Source organism: Lissotriton helveticus, chromosome 7 (assembly GCF_964261635.1).
Source record: "Lissotriton helveticus chromosome 7, aLisHel1.1, whole genome shotgun sequence".
Lineage (NCBI taxonomy): Eukaryota > Metazoa > Chordata > Amphibia > Caudata > Salamandridae > Lissotriton > Lissotriton helveticus.
Window position 1 is genome coordinate 470,919,518 of NC_136068.1, and position 18,485 is coordinate 470,938,002.

General features: G+C 49.1%; 1 long non-coding RNA gene across 1 annotated transcript in view; it reads right to left on the reverse strand.

Moving 5' to 3' along the window:
• LOC144766826 (uncharacterized) overlaps nt 1–18,485 on the reverse strand; it is a 463,578-nt gene that overhangs the window by 173,138 nt on the left and 271,955 nt on the right. The window lies entirely within an intron of this gene.

Here is an 18,485-nt window from a genome sequence, read left to right on the forward strand (position 1 = left end):
TGGAGTGGCGCTTGGCTGGTGGTGTGCGTGGAGTGCTACTTTGCTGTCTGTGCACGGAGTGCTGCTTGGCTGGCGGTGTGTGTGGAGTGGCGCTTGGCTGGTGGTGTGCGTGGAGTGCTACTTTGCTGTCTGTGCACGGAGTGCTGCTTGGCTGGCGGTGTGTGTGGAGTGGCGCTTGGCTGGTGGTGTGCGTGGAGTGCTACTTTGCTGTCTGTGCACGGAGTGCTGCTTGGCTGGCGGTGTGTGTGGAGTGGCGCTTGGCTGGCGGTGTGTGTGGAGTGGCGCTTGGCTGGATGGTGCTTGGCTGGCGGTGAGTGGTGCTTGGCTGGTGGTGCTTGTGGAGTGGCGCTTGGCAGGTGGTGTGTGTGGAGTGCTACTTTGCTGTCTGTGCACGGAGTGCTGCTTGGCTGGCGGTGTGTGTGGAGTGGCGCTTGGCTGGTGGTGTGCGTGGAGTGCTACTTTGCTGTCTGTGCACGGAGTGCTGCTTGGCTGGCGGTGTGTGTGGAGTGGCGCTTGGCTGGCGGTGTGTGTGGAGTGGCGCTTGGCTGGATGGTGCTTGGCTGGCGGTGAGTGGTGCTTGGCTGGTGGTGCTTGTGGAGTGGCGCTTGGCAGGTGGTGTGTGTGGAGTGCTACTTTGCTGTCTGTGCACGGAGTGGTGCTTGGCTGGCGGTGTGTGTGGAGTGGCGCTTGGCTGTTAGTGTGCGTGGAGTGCTACTTTGCTGTCTGTGCACGGAGTGCTGCTTGGCTGGCGGTGTGTGTGGAGTGGCGCTTGGCTGGTGGTGTGCGTGGAGTGCTACTTTGCTGTCTGTGCACGGAGTGCTGCTTGGCTGGCGGTGTGTGTGGAGTGGCGCTTGGCTGGTGGTGTGCGTGGAGTGCTACTTTGCTGTCTGTGCACGGAGTGCTGCTTGGCTGGCGGTGTGTGTGGAGTGGCGCTTGGCTGGCGGTGTGTGTGGAGTGGCGCTTGGCTGGATGGTGCTTGGCTGGCGGTGAGTGGTGCTTGGCTGGTGGTGCTTGTGGAGTGGCGCCTGGCAGGTGGTGTGCGTGGAGTGCTACTTTGCTGTCTGTGCACGGAGTGGTGCTTGGCTGGCGGTGTGTGTGGAGTGGCGCTTGGCTGTTAGTGTGCGTGGAGTGCTACTTTGCTGTCTGTGCACGGAGTGCTGCTTGGCTGGCGGTGTGTGTGGAGTGGCGCTTGGCTGGTGGTGTGCGTGGAGTGCTACTTTGCTGTCTGTGCACGGAGTGCTGCTTGGCTGGCGGTGTGTGTGGAGTGGCGCTTGGCTGGTGGTGTGCGTGGAGTGCTACTTTGCTGTCTGTGCACGGAGTGCTGCTTGGCTGGCGGTGTGTGTGGAGTGGCGCTTGGCTGGTGGTGTGCGTGGAGTGCTACTTTGCTGTCTGTGCACGGAGTGCTGCTTGGCTGGCGGTGTGTGTGGAGTGGCGCTTGGCTGGTGGTGTGCGTGGAGTGCTACTTTGCTGTCTGTGCACGGAGTGCTGCTTGGCTGGCGGTGTGTGTGGAGTGGCGCTTGGCTGGTGGTGTGCGTGGAGTGCTACTTTGCTGTCTGCACGGAGTGCTGCTTGGCTGGCGGTGTGTGTGGAGTGCTGCTTGGCTGGTGGTGTGTGTGGAGTGGCGCTTGGCTGGTGGTGTGCGTGGAGTGCTACTTTGCTGTCTGTGCACGGAGTGCTGCTTGGCTGGCGGTGTGTGTGGAGTGGCGCTTGGCTGGTGGTGTGCGTGGAGTGCTACTTTGCTGTCTGTGCACGGAGTGCTGCTTGGCTGGAGGTGTGTGTTGAGTGGCGCTTGGCTGGTGGTGTGCGTGGAGTGCTGCTTGGCTGGAGGTGTGTGTTGAGTGGCGCTTGGCTGGTGGTGTGCGTGGAGTGCTACTTTGCTGTCTGTGCACGGAGTGCTGCTTGGCTGGCGGTGTGTGTGGAGTGGCGCTTGGCTGGTGGTGTGCTGGAGTGCTACTTTGCTGTCTGTGCACGGAGTGCTGCTTGGCTGGCGGTGTGTGTGGAGTGGTACTTGGCTGGATGGTGTGCGTGGAGTGGTACTTGGCTGTCGGTGTGCGCTGAGTGGGGTTTGGCTGGCGGTGTGCATGGTCTGGTGCTTGGATGGTGGTGTGGGTGGACTGGAACTCTGCTGGCGGTGTGTGAGTAGTTACTTTCTGTTGGTCACTACACACACTGCTAGTTGAGTGACACTCTACGCAGTCCATCATTTTCTGTAGTTGCTATGTCAGATATGTGGGCGTGTGAAAGTGATGGGCGGCTGGTGGTGTGAATGTTTTGTATGTGTCACACGTACAAAGGTGTATGAATGTCCTTACTGCCCCTGTGTGATATGGGTACTGGTAGTAGCAAAAGACTGACTGGCACCAAAGTGGTCAGGCACTTTAAAAAAATTCAAAAAATTATCCAGTGTCTTGATGTTAAACCTCATCTAATCTCATTTGGTCTAAGCCCTAATTGATGGCCCATCTGGCCGAATTTTAATTTGGGGGGCAAATTTGTGTGTTGTTTTTTTAATTGTTATATTGTTTGTGAAATGTGGTAGTAATTTTTTTTTCTTCTCTATTTTTGTCTTGTTCCAGGCTTTTGCTGTTTGGATTGTTGTAGGTTGCGTGTCTGTTTGCAGCTTGTGTAGTTGCTTGTGCTTGGTAAGTGAATGTATTTTGTACTACTTCTCCTTGATGTTTGTCTTTTTGAAAAAGGTTGTACTTCTAGCAGTTTGTGTGGCTCTGTGTTTTTTTTTTCAGCATTAGTGTTTGATGTGCACTTTGTTTTCTAATGTCATTTCTTTTTTTCTTTCTAGTGGGATTTCATTTCTTTTCACTGTGTCTCAACAGAGTAGGTGCTGGTGAGTGTAGCTATATTTTGTAAGAGTGAAATTGTTTTGGATTGTATTTATCTTTTAGTGAAAGCCTTACCTTGTTTACTTCTTACTTTGCACAGTGTAGGTTGTTGTTCACTTGTGTGTGCAGTCTTCTTGCTTTGTAAGGATAATGGCTAGTCGCAGGATTACTGCTCAGCAGGTTCTTGGTTTGCTTTTTGAGTCTTCCTCGGACCATGGTTCAGAGTCTGAGTCCGATTCGGACTCCCAGGAAGCGGCAGAAGATTCAGGCAGTGAGTTTTCTCTTCGCATGGAATCATCATCATCGGATGATGACTCTTCTTCTAGTGCTGATGAAGGGCCTATGGTACAGGAGGACATTGTGTTGCCGGTAGTGGGCCAAGAGGCACCTGTGCTGCTGCCTAGGGCCGTAAGGTTTCCTTTCTTTTTACGTCGGCAAGAGGCATGTGGGCTGGAGCCTGCACCCAAAAGGCTTCACATTGCTGTGGTGCGCAAAGGGGCATCTGGTGCTTTTCGTCTTCCTGCTCGTGTAGTGCAGCAAGAGGCATCTGGGGCTGTTAGGCTTCCCATTGGTGTAGAGCGGCAAGAGGCATCTGGGCCTGCTGGGTTTCCCGGTGGTGTAGTGCAGCAAGAAGCATCTCAGGCTGCTGGGCTTCCCGTTGGTGTAGTGCAGGAAGAGCCCTCTGGGGATGCTACGTCTTCTGTTGGTGTTGTGCAGCCAGAAGTATCTGTGGCTGTTAGGCTTCCCGTTGGAGAACAGCAGCAAGATGTTTCGGTGCTGCAGGCTGGGGTGGCTGCTCCCCCCGTTGATAGGGATGGCCTCTGGGTTCCCCCTGGCTTGGTGCAGCCGGCATTGCCAGAGTTCACTGGTGTTCCTGGGTGTAGAGTGAATACAGAGAATTTTCTGCCAATTAATTTTTTTCAGTTGTTTTTTGACGATGTGTTTTTGCAAGAGATTGTTGAGCAAACCAATTTATATGCAGAACAATATTTGAGGGCCAACAGTGCCAGCCTTAAGCCCTATTGTAGAGCAATCCGGTGGACTCCCACCAATGTTGAAGAGATGAAGAAGTTTCTGGGATTAACTTTTTTGATGGGCTTGATAAGGAAGTCATCAATTACTTCATATTGGTCCACTAGTCCCTTGATGGTAACAGCTATATTTCCAGCAGTCATAAGTCGTGATCGGTATACGCTTCTTCTTCGGATGATGCATTTTGCTGATAATAGTTTAGCGTTGTCACGCGATCACCCTGATTGTGACCGTTTGTTTAAAATTCGGCCTGTCCTTGATCACTTTGTTGATCGTTTTTCTGAGATTTTTGTCCCTGGTAAAGAAATTGCAGTGGATGAGTCTTTGGTGTTGTTCAAGGGCCGCTTGGTTTTTAGGCAATACATTCCTAGTAAGAGGTCACGCTATGGAATCAAACTGTATATGCTGTGTGACAGTGAGACTGGATATGTCTACAATTTCAGGGTGTACACTGGTAAGGAGTCCCGCATTAACCCTCCTGGTTGTCCTTCTACTTTTGGAGTAACTGAGAAAATTGTGTAGGAACTAGGTAGAGGATTATTTAACAAAGGCCATCATTTATATGTAGATAACTTCTACACTGGTGTGCAGTTGTTCAAGGAGTTGGCCAAAGTGGGCACTGTTGCTTGTGGCACAATGCGCAGTAACCGTAAAGGTTTCCCAAAGGAACTTGTTTGCAAAAGGCTTGTGCGGGGACAGTCTACGGCATTGCGATGTGGGGAGCTTTTAGCTGTGAAGTATTCAGACAAGAGAGATGTGTACATGCTGACTACTATCCACGATGAAAGTACTGTACCTGTGCCTGTTTGGGGTCAGGGTGCTGAAGTGCGCAAACCTGTGTGCATTCTAGCTTACAATAAGTTCATGGGTGGTGTTGACAGAGTAGATCAGAGGTTGGAACCTTATGCTGCTCTTCGAAAGGCTTACGTTTGGTACAAGAAGTTGGCTATCCATCTGTTCCACTTGGCATCATTTAATGCTTTCATTGTGTACCAGAAGTCTTGTCCTGGGACGAAGATGACTTTTCTTAAGTTTCAGGAGTCTATAATAGGCAGCCTTGTACTTGTGCAGCAGGCAAGTGTTCCTAGATTTGGAGTGGTGGAGGAAGTGGCTAGATTGCAAGATCGCCACTTTCCTGAATCTATTCCTTCCACTACTGCTAGAGACTTTCCGACTAGAAGATGCAGAGTCTGTTGGCGAAGAGGCGTGCGGAAGGAGTCTCGTATATACTGTCCTGACTGTCCTTCTAAGCCTGCATTGTGTATGTCAGCTTGTTTTAAATCGTACCACACGCAAAAGAACTATTGGGAGTTTGATTGAGCTGTAAAGTGAATTGCTTGGTCTGCATTCTGTAAAACATTTTTAGTTTGTTTCAAGGATTGGCATTAGTGCAAAGTTTTTATTTTAAGACTTTGTGTTACCTGATTTGTAGGTATTTCCATTTGTTTAATGTTATTTTCAAAAAAAGAATTCTAAATGTGTTTGTGGTTTGTGCCGGCTGGTGCTTGGCTGGCGGTGTGTGTGGAGTGGCGCTTGGCTGGTGGTGTTCGTGGAGTGGTACTTGGCTGTCTGTGCATGGAGTGGTGCTTGGCTGGCGGTGTGTGTGGAGTGGTGCTTGGCTGGCGGTGTGTGTGGAGTGGTGCTTGGCTGGCGGTGTGTGTGGAGTGGTGCTTGGCTGGCGGTGTGTGTGGAGTGGTGCTTGGCTGGCGGTGTGTGTGGAGTGGTGCTTGGCTGGCGGTGTGTGTGGAGTGGTGCTTGGCTGTCTGTGCACGGAGTGGTGCTTTGCTGGCGGTGTGTGTGGAGTGGCGCTTGGCTGGTGGTGTTCGTGGAGTGGTACTTGGCTGTCTGTGCATGGAGTGGTGCTTGGCTGGCGGTGTGTGTGGAGTGGTGCTTGGCTGGCGGTGTGTGTGGAGTGGTGCTTGGCTGGCGGTGTGTGTGGAGTGGTGCTTTGCTGGCGGTGTGTGTGGAGTGGCGCTTGGCTGGTGGTGTTCGTGGAGTGGTGCTTGGCTGTCTGTGCATGGAGTGGCGCTTTGCTGGCGGTGTGTGTGGAGTGGCGCTTGGCTGGTGGTGTTCGTGGAGTGGTACTTGGCTGTCTGTGCATGGAGTGGTGCTTGGCTGGCGGTGTGTGTGGAGTGGTGCTTGGCTGGCGGTGTGTGTGGAGTGGTGCTTGGCTGGCGGTGTGTGTGGAGTGGTGCTTGGCTGGCGGTGTGTGTGGAGTGCTGCTTGGCTGGCGGTGTGTGTGGAGTGGTGCTTGGCTGGCAGTGTGTGTGGAATGGTGCTTGGCTGGCAGTGTGTGTGGAGTGGCGCTTGGCTGGTGGTGTTTGTGGAGTGGTACTTGGCTGGAGGGTGTGCGTGGAGCGGTGTTTAGCTGTCTGTGCACGGAGTGGTGCTTGGCTGGCGGTGTGCGTGGAGAGGCGCTTGGCTGGTGGTGTGCGCTGAGTGTTTGGCTGGCGGTGTGCATGGTCTGGTGCTTGGCTGGTGGTGTGGGTGGACTGGCGCTCGGCTGGCGGTGTGTGAGTAGTTACTTTCTGTTGGTCACTGCACACACTGCTTGTTGAGTGACACTCCACGCAGTCCATCAATTTGTGTAGTTCCAGTGTCAGAAATGTGGGCGTGTGAAAGTGATGGGCCCTTGAATGGCGCTGTTTGCTGGTGTGAGTGTTGAAATGTGATGGGTCCGCGGCTGGCATTGTGAATGTTTTGAATGTGTCACACGTACGAAAGGTGTATGAATGGCCTGTAAAGAGGTTGGTGCCTTGACGTGGCTTTACAGCTCACGAGCTGTGAGTCAGTGGTTCAGTTTATCATACTTGCAATTATACACAGTGTATTTCATTTTTGTGAAATTACTTGCGTATACAATTGTATGTACTGAATCATCACTCACCCTCGTGCCAAATCCAACCAGTATGTGTGTGTGCTTGCGGATTAGATGGGTGTGCAGTAATAATTGTTTTTTTTTCTCTTTCTGCATTAGGGTGTACCTTGTCCCTTATTGTGATTGTTGTAATGTGTTGCTTTTATTCCAGATGGTGTCAGTGGTCTTGTTTGTATCAGGTATGAAAGGTGCGTGAATGGCCTGTAAAACGGTTGGTGCCTTGTCGTGGCTTTACAGCTCACGAGTTGCGAGTCACTGGTTCGGTTTTTATGCATTTATTTATTGACAGAGCATTTCATTTTTTTGAAATATCTTGTTAATAAAATTTTATATACTGAACCATCACTCGCCCTCGTGCCAAATCCAACCTGTATGTGTGTGTCTTTGAGGAATAGATAGCCGTGCTTGAATGTTTGACTTTTGAGTAACTCTGTTAAGGTGAGGTACCCTTTTACTCGGGAGAACAAGGGGAACGCTGGGTGGTAGGACATTTTTGCCGGCACGGCGATCCCACGACAAAATTTTGGGAAAAGTGCTATTTTTACCTAATTAAGGTTTGCAAGGAGTTCTGGGTAGGAAAACATTGGGGGACCCATGCATGCCATACCTCCCTGGACTCCCCCGGGTGTCTACTTTTCAGAAATGTGTGGGTTTGGTAGGTTTCCCTAGATGGCTGTCTCGCACGGGGCCAGAAACCCAGGTAACCCCTCTTGCAAAAGCTGGAGAATTCATGTCCACCAGCTTTTGCAAGAGGGGTTACCCGGGTTTTTGGCCCCGTGCGAGACAGCCATCTAGGGAAACCTACCAAACCCACACATTTCTGAAAAGTAGACACCCGGGGGCTTCCAAGGAGGTATGGCTTGCGTGGATCCTCCAACGTTCCTTTACCCAGAATCCCTTGCAAACCTCATTTTTTGCTTGGAAAAAATCAGTTTTTTCACACGTTTTAGTGTGGGCAAGCGTGGCATCACTGGGCTCACACAAATTACCTCCCACCCAGCGTTCCCCAAGGTCTCCCGATAAAAATGGTACCTCACTTGCGTGGTTAGGCATAGCGGCTGCTTTAGGAAAAGGCCCAATTCATACTGTGGAGACGAAAACATTACCTTTAAGTCAAGTCAAGTCAAGTCAAGTCATAAAATGTATATAGCGCACTACATACCCAGAGGGTTTCAAGGCGCTTAGGAGGGGGAGGAGGATTATTTGTCAAATATCCACGTTTTAAGCTGCTTTCTGAACGCTAGGTGATTCTGGGTGAGGCGAAGGTAAGCGGGGAGTGAGTTCCATGTTTTGGCAGCCAGGTATGAGAAGGATCTGCCTCCCATGGTGGTCTTGTTGATGCGAGGTACAGTGGCGAAGGCTTGGCTGGAAGAGCGAAGTTGGCGGGAGGGGGTGTAGAAGGACAGTCGAGAGTTGAGGCAATCTGGTCCGATGTCGTAGAGTGATTTGTGTGCGTGGGTAAGCAGACGGAAAGTAATCCTCTTATTGACGGGTAGCCAGTGGAGGTCTTTAAGGTGACCAGAGATGTGTTCGTTGCGTGGGATGTCTAATATGAGCCTGGCTGAGGCGTTTTGGATTCGTTGTAGTTTCTTCTGGAGTTTAGCGGTGGTACCTGCGTAGAGGGTGTTTCCGTAGTCCAGTCGGCTCGTGACTAGAGCGTGGGTGACCGTTTTCCTTGTTTCGGTGGGGATCCAGCGAAAAGTTTTTTTGAGCATGCGAAGAATGTTAAAGCAGGAAGAGGATACGGCGCTGACTTGTCTGTTCATTGAGAGTGAAGAATCCAGGATGACGCCAAGGTTCCGTGCGTGGTCTGTCGGGATGGGTGCATTTCCGAGGGCTTCTGGCCACCAGGAGTCGTCCCATGCAGAGGGGGATTTACCTAAGATGAGGACTTCTGTTTTGTCTGAGTTCAGTTTCAGGCGGCTTTGTTTCATCCATTCGGCGACTTCTTTCATTCCTTCGTGTAGGTTAGTTTTGGCGGTGCTGGGGTCCTTGGTGAGAGATAGGATCAGTTGAGTGTCATCCGCGTAAGAGATGATGTTGAGGTTGTGTTGGCGGGCGATGGCCGCGAGATGGCTCATGTATACGTTGAAGAGGGTGGGACTGAGTGAGGATCCTTGTGGTACGCCGCAGATGATTTCAGAGGCCTCGGACTTGAATGGTGGGAGGCGGACTCTCTGGGTTCTTCCGGTGAGGAACGAGGTGATCCATTCCAGTGCCTTTCCTTGGATTCCGATGTTTCTGAGGCGTTGTAAAAGGGTGCTGTGGCAGACTGTGTCGAAGGCTGCAGAGAGGTCGAGGAGGATGAGGGCGACTGTGTCTCCATTGTCCAGTAGAGTTCGAATGTCGTCTGTTGCTGCGATGAGGGCGGTCTCAGTGCTGTGTTTGGCTCGGAAGCCAGATTGTGAGGGGTCGAGTGATTTGTTGGCTTCGAGGAAGGCGGCGAGCTGGTTGTTGACAGCTTTCTCGATGACTTTGGCCGGGAATGGAAGAAGCGAGATGGGGCGGTAGTTTTTGAGTTCGGTGGGGTCTGCTGTTGGTTTTTTCAGAAGGGCGGTGAGTTCAGCGTGTTTCCAGTCTTCTGGGAAGGTAGCGGAATGGAAGGAGCAGTTGATGACGTCTCGGAGGTGCGGAGCTATGACGGAGTCTGCTTTGTTGAAGATGTGGTGAGGGCATGGGTCTGTGGGGGATCCAGAGTGGATGGAATTCATCAGGCGGATGGTGTCCTCAGTGGAGATTGGGTTCCAGGCTATAAGGGTGTTAACAGGGGGAAGATGGTCAGCTGATGGTAGGGTGGGTTGGCTTCCGGGTTGGTTGTCAAAGCTGTTGTGGATGTCAGCAATCTTGTTGTGGAAAAAAGAGGCTAGGGAATCGCAGAGGGTTTGAGAGGGGGTGATGTCGTTGGAGTTGGCCGAGGGGTTGGAAAATTCCTTGACGATGTTGAAAAGTTCCTTGCTGTTGTGGGCGTTGTTGTCAAGTCGATCCTTGAATGCTGTTTTCTTGGCTTTTCGGATCAGTTGGTGGTGAGTACGGATGGCGCTTATGAAGGCGTCCTTGGTGCTGGTGGATGGGTCTTTTTTCCAGGCCTTTTCAAGGGAGCGGCAGAGTTTCTTGGACTTCTTGAGGTCATCGTTGAACCATGAGGCCTTCTTGATGCCAAGTTTGTGTTGACGTTTTTTCAGTGGTGCTAAGGTGTCGGCGGTGTTGGACAACCATAGGGTGAGGTTGGAGGCGGCTTCGTTGGCGTTAGAAGAGAGGGCTGGGGAGGTTAGAAGGAGCGATGTGGAGATCTGCTCCGTGGTGATTTTGTTCCAGTTTCTTTGTAGAGTTGGTTGGAGGTGGATGATGGGTTTCGGCTTGTTGTAGGTGAAGTGAACGCAGCTGTGGTCAGTCCAGAGGAGATCCGTAGTGTGGCTGAAGGAGACATGGTTGCTGGAGGTGAAGATGGGGTCGAGTGTGTGACCTGCGATGTGGGTGGGGGAGGTGACCAGTTGTTTAAGTCCGAGGTTGGCGAGGTTGTCCGAGAGGGTGGCGGTGTTGCGGTCGTTGATTTTTTCAAGGTGAAAGTTGAGGTCTCCCAGAAGGATGTAATCTTTGGAGGGGAGCGCGTGTGGAGTGATGAAGTCTGTGATGTCTTCACTGAATTTTGCGCGGGGTCCTGGTGGTCTGTAGAGGAGGGTGCCTCGGAGTGTGGTTTTAGCCAAATAATCTTATTTTTTGAGGGGGTTACCTGAGCTTTTGGCCCGGGGCTTGGCAGGCATCTTTGGAAACTACCAAACCCAAACAGTTCTGAGAACTAGACACCCGGGGGAGTTCAGGGTGGTATGGCATGCGTGGGTCCCCCAATGTTTTCCTACCCAGAAACCCCTGCAAACCTGAAATTTTGGTCCAAAAACCCACTTTTCCATACTTTTTTGGGTGGGATCTCGCTGACGGAACAAATGTCCTACCACCCAGCGTTTCCCTTGTTCTCCCGAGTAAAATGATACCTCACTTGTGTGGGTGGGCCAAAGGCAAGTGACTTAGGCTGGGGTGCTTAATTTGTAAAACGTAAATGTGAGTAAAAACTACTTTTTTCAAAATTCATTTTTGGGGTGTTCTGCTTTGGGGCACCCACACAAGTGAGGTATCCTTTTACTCGGGAGAACAAGGGGAACGCAGGGTGGTATGACTTTTTTGCCGGCACGGCGATCCCACGCCAAAAAGTTTGGAAAAGGGCAATTTTTACCTAATTTTAAGGTTTGCAGAGAGTTCTGGGTAGGAAAACATTGGGGGACCCATGCATGCCATACCTCCCTGGACTCCCCCAGGTGTCTAGTTTTCAGAACTGTTTGGGTTTGCTACTTTGCAAAGAATACCACCGAGCCCCGGGCCACAAATTCAGATCCCCCCCCCCAAAATCAAGGTAGTTTTGCAATAAGGTAATGTAAATTCACCACCGTACGATTTGAACCGTTTCCTGTTGCAGCCACTATGTCTATCCACGCAAGTGAGGTACCGTTTTTTTCGGGAGACCTGGGGGCACGCTGGGTGAGTGGAAATTTGTTGCTCCATGCAGATTCCAGAACTTTCCACCACAGAAATGTGGGGAAAATGTGTTTTTTTGGTCAAATTTTTATGTTTGTAAGGGATTCTGGGTAACAAAACCTGGGGGTAGGCAGACGAGTCACCCCATCCTGAATTGCCCTGGGTGTCTAGTTTTCAGAAATGTATAGGTTTGCTAGGTTTCCCTAGGTGCTGGCAGAGCTACGGCGCAAAAACAAAAGGTAGTCTTTTTGTCCGAATCGTGCTAAATTTCACTGGGAAATTGAGGTGCGACCATGCTGCGTTTTGCGCTGTTTCATGTCGCAGCCACTATGCCTACCCACGCAAGTGAGGTACCATTTTTTTCGGGAGACCTGGGGGCACGCTGGGTGGGTGGAAATTTGTTGATCCACGCAGATTCCAGAACTTTCCACCACAGAAATGTGAGAAAAATGTGTTTTTTTGGTCAAATATTTATGTTTGTAAGGGATTCTGGGTAACAAAACCTGGGGGTAGGCAGACGAGTCACCCCATCCTGAATTGCCCTGGGTGTCTAGTTTTCAGAAATGTATAGGTTTGCTAGGTTTCCCTAGGTGCTGGCAGAGCTACGGCGCAAAAACAAAAGGTAGTCTTTTTGTCCGAATCGTGCAAAATTTCACTGGGAAATTGAGGTGCGACCATGCTGCGTTTTGCGCTGTTTCATGTCGCAGCCACTATGCCTACCCACGCAAGTGAGGTACCATTTTTTTCGGGAGACCTGGGGGCACGCTGGGTGAGTGGAAATTTGTTGATCCACGCAGATTCCAGAACTTTCCACCACAGAAATGTGAGGAAAATGTGTTTGTTTGGTCAAATATTTATGTTTTCAAGGGATTCTGGGTAACAAAACCTGGGGGTAGGCAGACGAGTCACCCCATCCTGAATTCCCCTGGGTGTCTAGTTTTCAAAAATGTATAGGTTTGCTAGGTTTCCTTAGGTGCTGGCAGAGCTACGGCGCAAAAACAAAAGGTAGTCTTTTTGTCCGAATCGTGCAAAATTTCACTGGGAAATTGAGGTGCGACCATGCTGTGTTTTGCGCTGTTTCATGTCGCAGCCACTATGCCTACCCACGCAAGTGAGGTACCATTTTTTTCGGGAGACCTGGGGGCACGCTGGGTGGGTGGAAATTTGTTGATCCACGCAGATTCCAGAACTTTCCACCACAGAAATGTGAGGAAAATGTGTTTTTTTGGTCAAATTTTTATGTTTGTAAGGGATTCTGGGTAACAAAACCTGGGGGTAGGCAGACGAGTCACCCCATCCTGAATTGCCCTGGGTGTCTAGTTTTCAGAAATGTATAGGTTTGCTAGGTTTCCCTAGGTGCTGGCAGAGCTACGGCGCAAAAACAAAAGGTAGTCTTTTTGTCCGAATCGTGCTAAATTTCACTGGGAAATTGAGGTGCGACCATGCTGCGTTTTGCGCTGTTTCATGTCGCAGCCACTATGCCTACCCATGCAAGTGAGGTACCATTTTTTTTGGGAGACCTGGGGGCACGCTGGGTGGGTGGAAATTTGTTGATCCACGCAGATTCCAGAACTTTCCACCACAGAAATGTGAGGAAAATGTGTTTTTTTGGTCAAATTTTTATGTTTGTAAGGGATTCTGGGTAACAAAACCTAGGGGTAGGCAGACGAGTCACCCCATCCTGAATTGCCCTGGGTGTCTAGTTTTCAGAAATGTATAGGTTGGCTAGGTTTCCCTAGGTGCTGGCAGAGCTACGGTGCAAAAACAAAAGGTAGTCTTTTTGTCCGAATCGTGCTAAATTTCACTGGGAAATTGAGGTGCGACCATGCTGCGTTTTGCGCTGTTTCATGTCGCAGCCACTATGCCTACCCATGCAAGTGAGGTACCATTTTTTTCGGGAGACCTGGGGGCACGCTGGGTGGGTGGAAATTTGTTGATCCACGCAGATTCCAGAACTTTCCACCACAGAAATGTGAGGAAAATGTGTTTTTTTGGTCAAATGTTTTTGTTTGAAAGGGATTCTGGGTAACAAAACCTGGGGGTAGGCAGACGAGTCACCCCATCCTAAATTGCCCTGGGTGTCTAGTTTTCGGAAATGTATAGGTTTTCTAGGTTTCCCTAGGTGCTGGCAGAGCTACGGCGCAAAAACAAAAGGTAGTCTTTTTGTCCGAATCGTGCAAAATTTCACTGGGAAATTGAGGTGCGACCATGCTGCGTTTTGCGCTGTTTCATGTCGCAGCCACTATGCCTACCCACGCAAGTGAGGTACCATTTTTTTCGGGAGACCTGGGGGCACACTGGGTGGATGGAAATTTGTTGATCCACGCAGATTCCAGAACTTTCCACCACAGAAATGTGAGGAAAATGTGTTTTTTTGGTTAAATATTTTTGTTTGAAAGGGATTCTGGGTAACAAAACCTGGGGGTAGGCAGACGAGTCACCCCATCCTGAATTGCCCTGGGTGTCTAGTTTTCAGAAATGTATAGGTTTGCTAGGTTTCCCTAGGTGCTGGCAGAGCTACGGTGCAAAAACAAAAGGTAGTCTTTTTGTCCGAATCGTGCTAAATTTCACTGGGAAATTGAGGTGCGACCATGCTGCGTTTTGCGCTGTTTCATGTCGCAGCCACTATGCCTACCCACGCAAGTGAGGTACCATTTTTTTCGAGAGACCTGGGGGCACGCTGGGTGGGTGGAAATTTGTTGATCCACGCAGATTCCAGAACTTTCCACCACAGAAATGTGAGGGAAATGTGTTTTTTTGGTCAAATTTTTATGTTTGTAAGGGATTCTGGGTAACAAAACCTGGGGTTAGGCAGACGAGTCACCCCATCCTGAATTGCCCTGGGTGTCTAGTTTTCAGAAATGTATAGGTTTGCTAGGTTTCCCTAGGTGCTGGCAGAGCTACGGCGTAAAAACAAAAGGTAGTCTTTTTGTCCGAATCGTGCTAAATTTCACTGGGAAATTGAGGTGCGACCATGCTGCGTTTTGCGCTGTTTCATGTCGCAGCCACTATGCCTACCCACGCAAGTGAGGTACCATTTTTTTTGGGAGACCTGGGGGCACACTGGGTGCATGGAAATTTGTTGATCCACGCAGATTCCAGAACTTTCCACCACAGAAATGTGAGGAAAATGTGTTTTTTTGGTCAAATTGTTTTGTTTGAAAGGGATTCTGGGTAACAAAACCTGGGGGTAGGCAGACGAGTCACCCCATCCTGAATTGCCCTGGGTGTCTAGTTTTCAGAAATGTATAGGTTTGCTAGGTTTCCCTAGGTGCTGGCAGAGCTACGGCGCAAAAACAAAAGGTAGTCTTTTTGTCCGAATCGTGCAAAATTTCACTGGGAAATTGAGGTGCGACCATGCTGCGTTTTGCGCTGTTTCATGTCGCAGCCACTATGCCTACCCACGCAAGTGAGGTACCATTTTTTTCGGGAGACCTGGGGGCACACTGGGTGGATGGAAATTTGTTGATCCACGCAGATTCCAGAACTTTCCACCACAGAAATGTGAGGAAAATGTGTTTTTTTGGTTAAATTTTTTTGTTTGAAAGGGATTCTGGGTAACAAAACCTGGGGGTAGGCAGACGAGTCACCCCATCCTGAATTGCCCTGGGTGTCTAGTTTTCAGAAATGTATAGGTTTGCTAGGTTTCCCTAGGTGCTGGCAGAGCTACGGCGCAAAAACAAAAGGTAGTCTTTTTGTCCGAATCGTGCTAAATTTCACTGGGAAATTGAGGTGCGACCATGCTGCGTTTTGCGCTGTTTCATGTCGCAGCCACTATGCCTACCCACGCAAGTGAGGTACCATTTTTTTCGGGAGACCTGGGGGCACACTGGATGGATGGAAATTTGTTGATCCACGCAGATTCCAGAACTTTCCACCACAGAAATATGAGGAAAATGTGTTTTTTTGGTCAAATTTTTTTGTTTGAAAGGGATTCTGGGTAACAAAACCTGGGGGTAGGCAGACGAGTCACCCCATCCTGAATTGCCCTGGGTGTCTAGTTTTCAGAAATGTATAGGTTTGCTAGGTTTCCCTAGGTGCTGGCAGAGCTACGGCGCAAAAACAAAAGGTAGTCTTTTTGTCCAAATCGTGCAAAATTTCACTGGGAAATTGAGGTGCGACCATGCTGCGTTTTGCGCTGTTTCATGTCGCAGCCACTATGCCTACCCACGCAAGTGGGGTACCATTTTTTTCGGGAGACCTGGGGGCACGCTGGGTGGGTGGAAATTTGTTGATCCACGCAGATTCCAGAACTTTCCACCACAGAAATGTGAGGAAAATGTGTTTTTTTGGTCAAATTTTTTTGTTTGAAAGGGATTCTGGGTAACAAAACCTGGGGGTAGGCAGACGAGTCACCCCATCCTGAATTGCCCTGGTTGTCTAGTTTTCCAAAATGTATAGGGTTGCTAGGTTTCCCTAGGTGCTGGCAGAGCTACGGCGCAAAAACAAAAGGTAGTCTTTTTGTCCGAATCGTGCTAAATTTCACTGGGAAATTGAGATGCGACCATGCTGCGTTTTGCGCGGTTTCATGTCGCAGCCACTATGCCTACCCACGCAAGTGAGGTACCATTTTTTTTGGGAGACCTAGGGGCACGCTGGGTGGGTGGAAATTTGTTGATCCACGCAGATTCCAGAACTTTCCACCACAGAAATGTGAGGAAAATGTGTTTTTTTGGTCAAATATTTATGTTTGCAAGGGATTCTGGGTAACAAAACCTGGGGGTAGGCAGACGAGTCACCCCATCCTGAATTGCCCTGGGTGTCTAGTTTTCAAAAATGTATAGGTTTGCTAGGTTTCCCTAGGTGCTGGTTGAGCTACGGCTCAAAAACAAAAGGTAGTCTCTTTGTCCAAAGAGCTTAAGATTTCACTGGGAAATTGAGGAGCGACCACGTTGCATTTTGTGCCGTTTCCCGTCGTAGGCACAAGGCCGACCCACACAAGTGAGGTACCATTTTTTTCGGGAGACCTGGGGGCACGCTGGGTGGGTGGAAATTTGTTGATCCACGCAGATTCCAGAACTTTCCACCACAGAAATGTGAGGAAAATGTTTTTTTTTTGTCAAAATCTGAGCTTTGCAAGGGATTCTGGGTAACAAAACCTGGTGGTAGGCAGTCGAGTCATCCCATCCTGAATTTCCCTGGGTGTCTACTTTTCAAAAATGTATAGGTTTGCTAGGTTTCCCTAGGTGCCGGAAGAACTAGGGTGCAAAAACTACAGGTAGGCACTTTGCCAAAAAAGGGTCAATTTGTAACTGCAAAATTTAGGTGTGAGCACGTTGCATTTTGCGCCGTTTCCTGTCGTAGGCACAAGGCCGACCCACACAAGTGAGGTACCGTTTTTATCGGGACACTTAGGGTAATTCAGATTTGTAAATCAACTGTAATTACCAATTGAGCTTTCTTGCATTTCTCCCTTTGAATGAAAGATATTGTGTAGAAAAAAAAACTTTATGAAAAATGACCAATAATTCTCATGCTAGTATGAGTATTCCCAACTTTGAAAATGTGCAATTATATACTGTTTCTGAACTCTATAATTTGTACCCAATTCATACATACATAGGTGTCTTTCATGCAGATTATTCCATGTGTACATTTTCCAAGACAAAGTGCACTATACCCAGTAAATGAAAAAATACCATTGCAAGTTGCTGCTCAGTTTTTGGATCTGGGTTCGTCGGGTTCTTGGTGAAACTACAAGTCCCATATATCCCCACAACCAGGAAGGTCTAACGGATGTAACGGTATATTGCTTTCCAAGAGCTGTCAAAATTAGAGAAAGTTATAGGTGAAAACGTTGAGACAAAAGGCCGTTGTTTTCAACAAATTTTCAAATATTCCAATATCTAACTGTTAGTTTCTATAACGAAACCTTCATGGATTTAGACAAATGACCCCTTTCTGAATTCAGAATTTTGTCTATTTTTCGGAAATGTAAAGCTTTCCAGGATCCATTATTGCTTTCAAACTCATTTCTACCATTAACTGGAAGGAGGTGGAAAGCTCTAAAAATAGCAAAAATAGGCTATGTCCCAGAAAAATGCCAAAACTGAGTGAAAAATTTCGGTTCTCTGACAAAACACTGTCATTCCCTAAAAGCTGAGAAAATGGAGAATTCAGCCCCACAAACCCTTTTTTGATACCATATTCAGGGAAAAAGCCAGAGGCTTTCATTTGCAGCCCGTTTTTCCCATTTTTCTGAAAAAAACAAAAAAAACACTATATTTTGGTTAATTTCTGGGACCCCTCCAAGGGAATCCACAAACCCTGGGCGCCTTTAGAATCCCCATGATGTTGGAAGAAAAGGACGCAAATTTGGCGCGGATCCCTTATGTGGTCAAAAAGTTACAAGGGCCTAAGCGCGCACTACCCCAAAACACCAAAAAAAGCCTTAGCACAGGAGGGGGAAAAGGCCTAGCAGCGAAGGGGTTAATGTATAATTTGAGATGCAATGCATAAGATGGACAGAAGAAAACAAAAGGGAGCTACAGTGGTGAATATGTGATGGCACAGTGCTTTGCTGATAATCACCTACAATAAAGTGAAAAGCAAAAGCGAATGGTAAAGTCAATTTCCTGCTATTATTTCAAGGTATGAAGCAGATGGATTGATACCAGCCACTACCCTCCCTCCCCCAGTTAAGCCATAGGGCCATATGCATGAACACATGTTCCCATAGACACAGAATGGGCAAAACCCTTTGATGCATCTGGCCCATGTATATGCAGACCAGAACTGAAGGTAGTCGTCAAGAGGTGGAGGAAGCACTGTGGGTCCTTAGTGGGTCAGGAAGGAGCCAATGTGGAGGTGAAGAGGGGAGGCAGGCCGGTTCAGGACTGGAGGGGGCAGGCTGATCAGGCAATGCATGGGTGTGTAGAGGCATCCACACTTGCCTGTTATCCACCTCATACCTGTGACATATTAGAATGGCATATTTGGGAAGGCAGAACGTTCGGTAAAGTGCTTCCATCGCCTACTAACCACCTGCCACTTACAAGGAAGAAATAGACCAATGGAATGGCAGTATCCACACCTCTGACACTGACAGTAGCCCACATTACCCCTACTAGCTTGCTGTTATCTCACATGTTGCATTTACATGAGGCGTGCATTCGCTCAAAAAAGTACAAGCTGCCAAGTTGATGAACTCACTGATTTTAAGCATTCAGGAGCATATGGACATCAGAAGGCAGTTGTAAACATTGCTATTT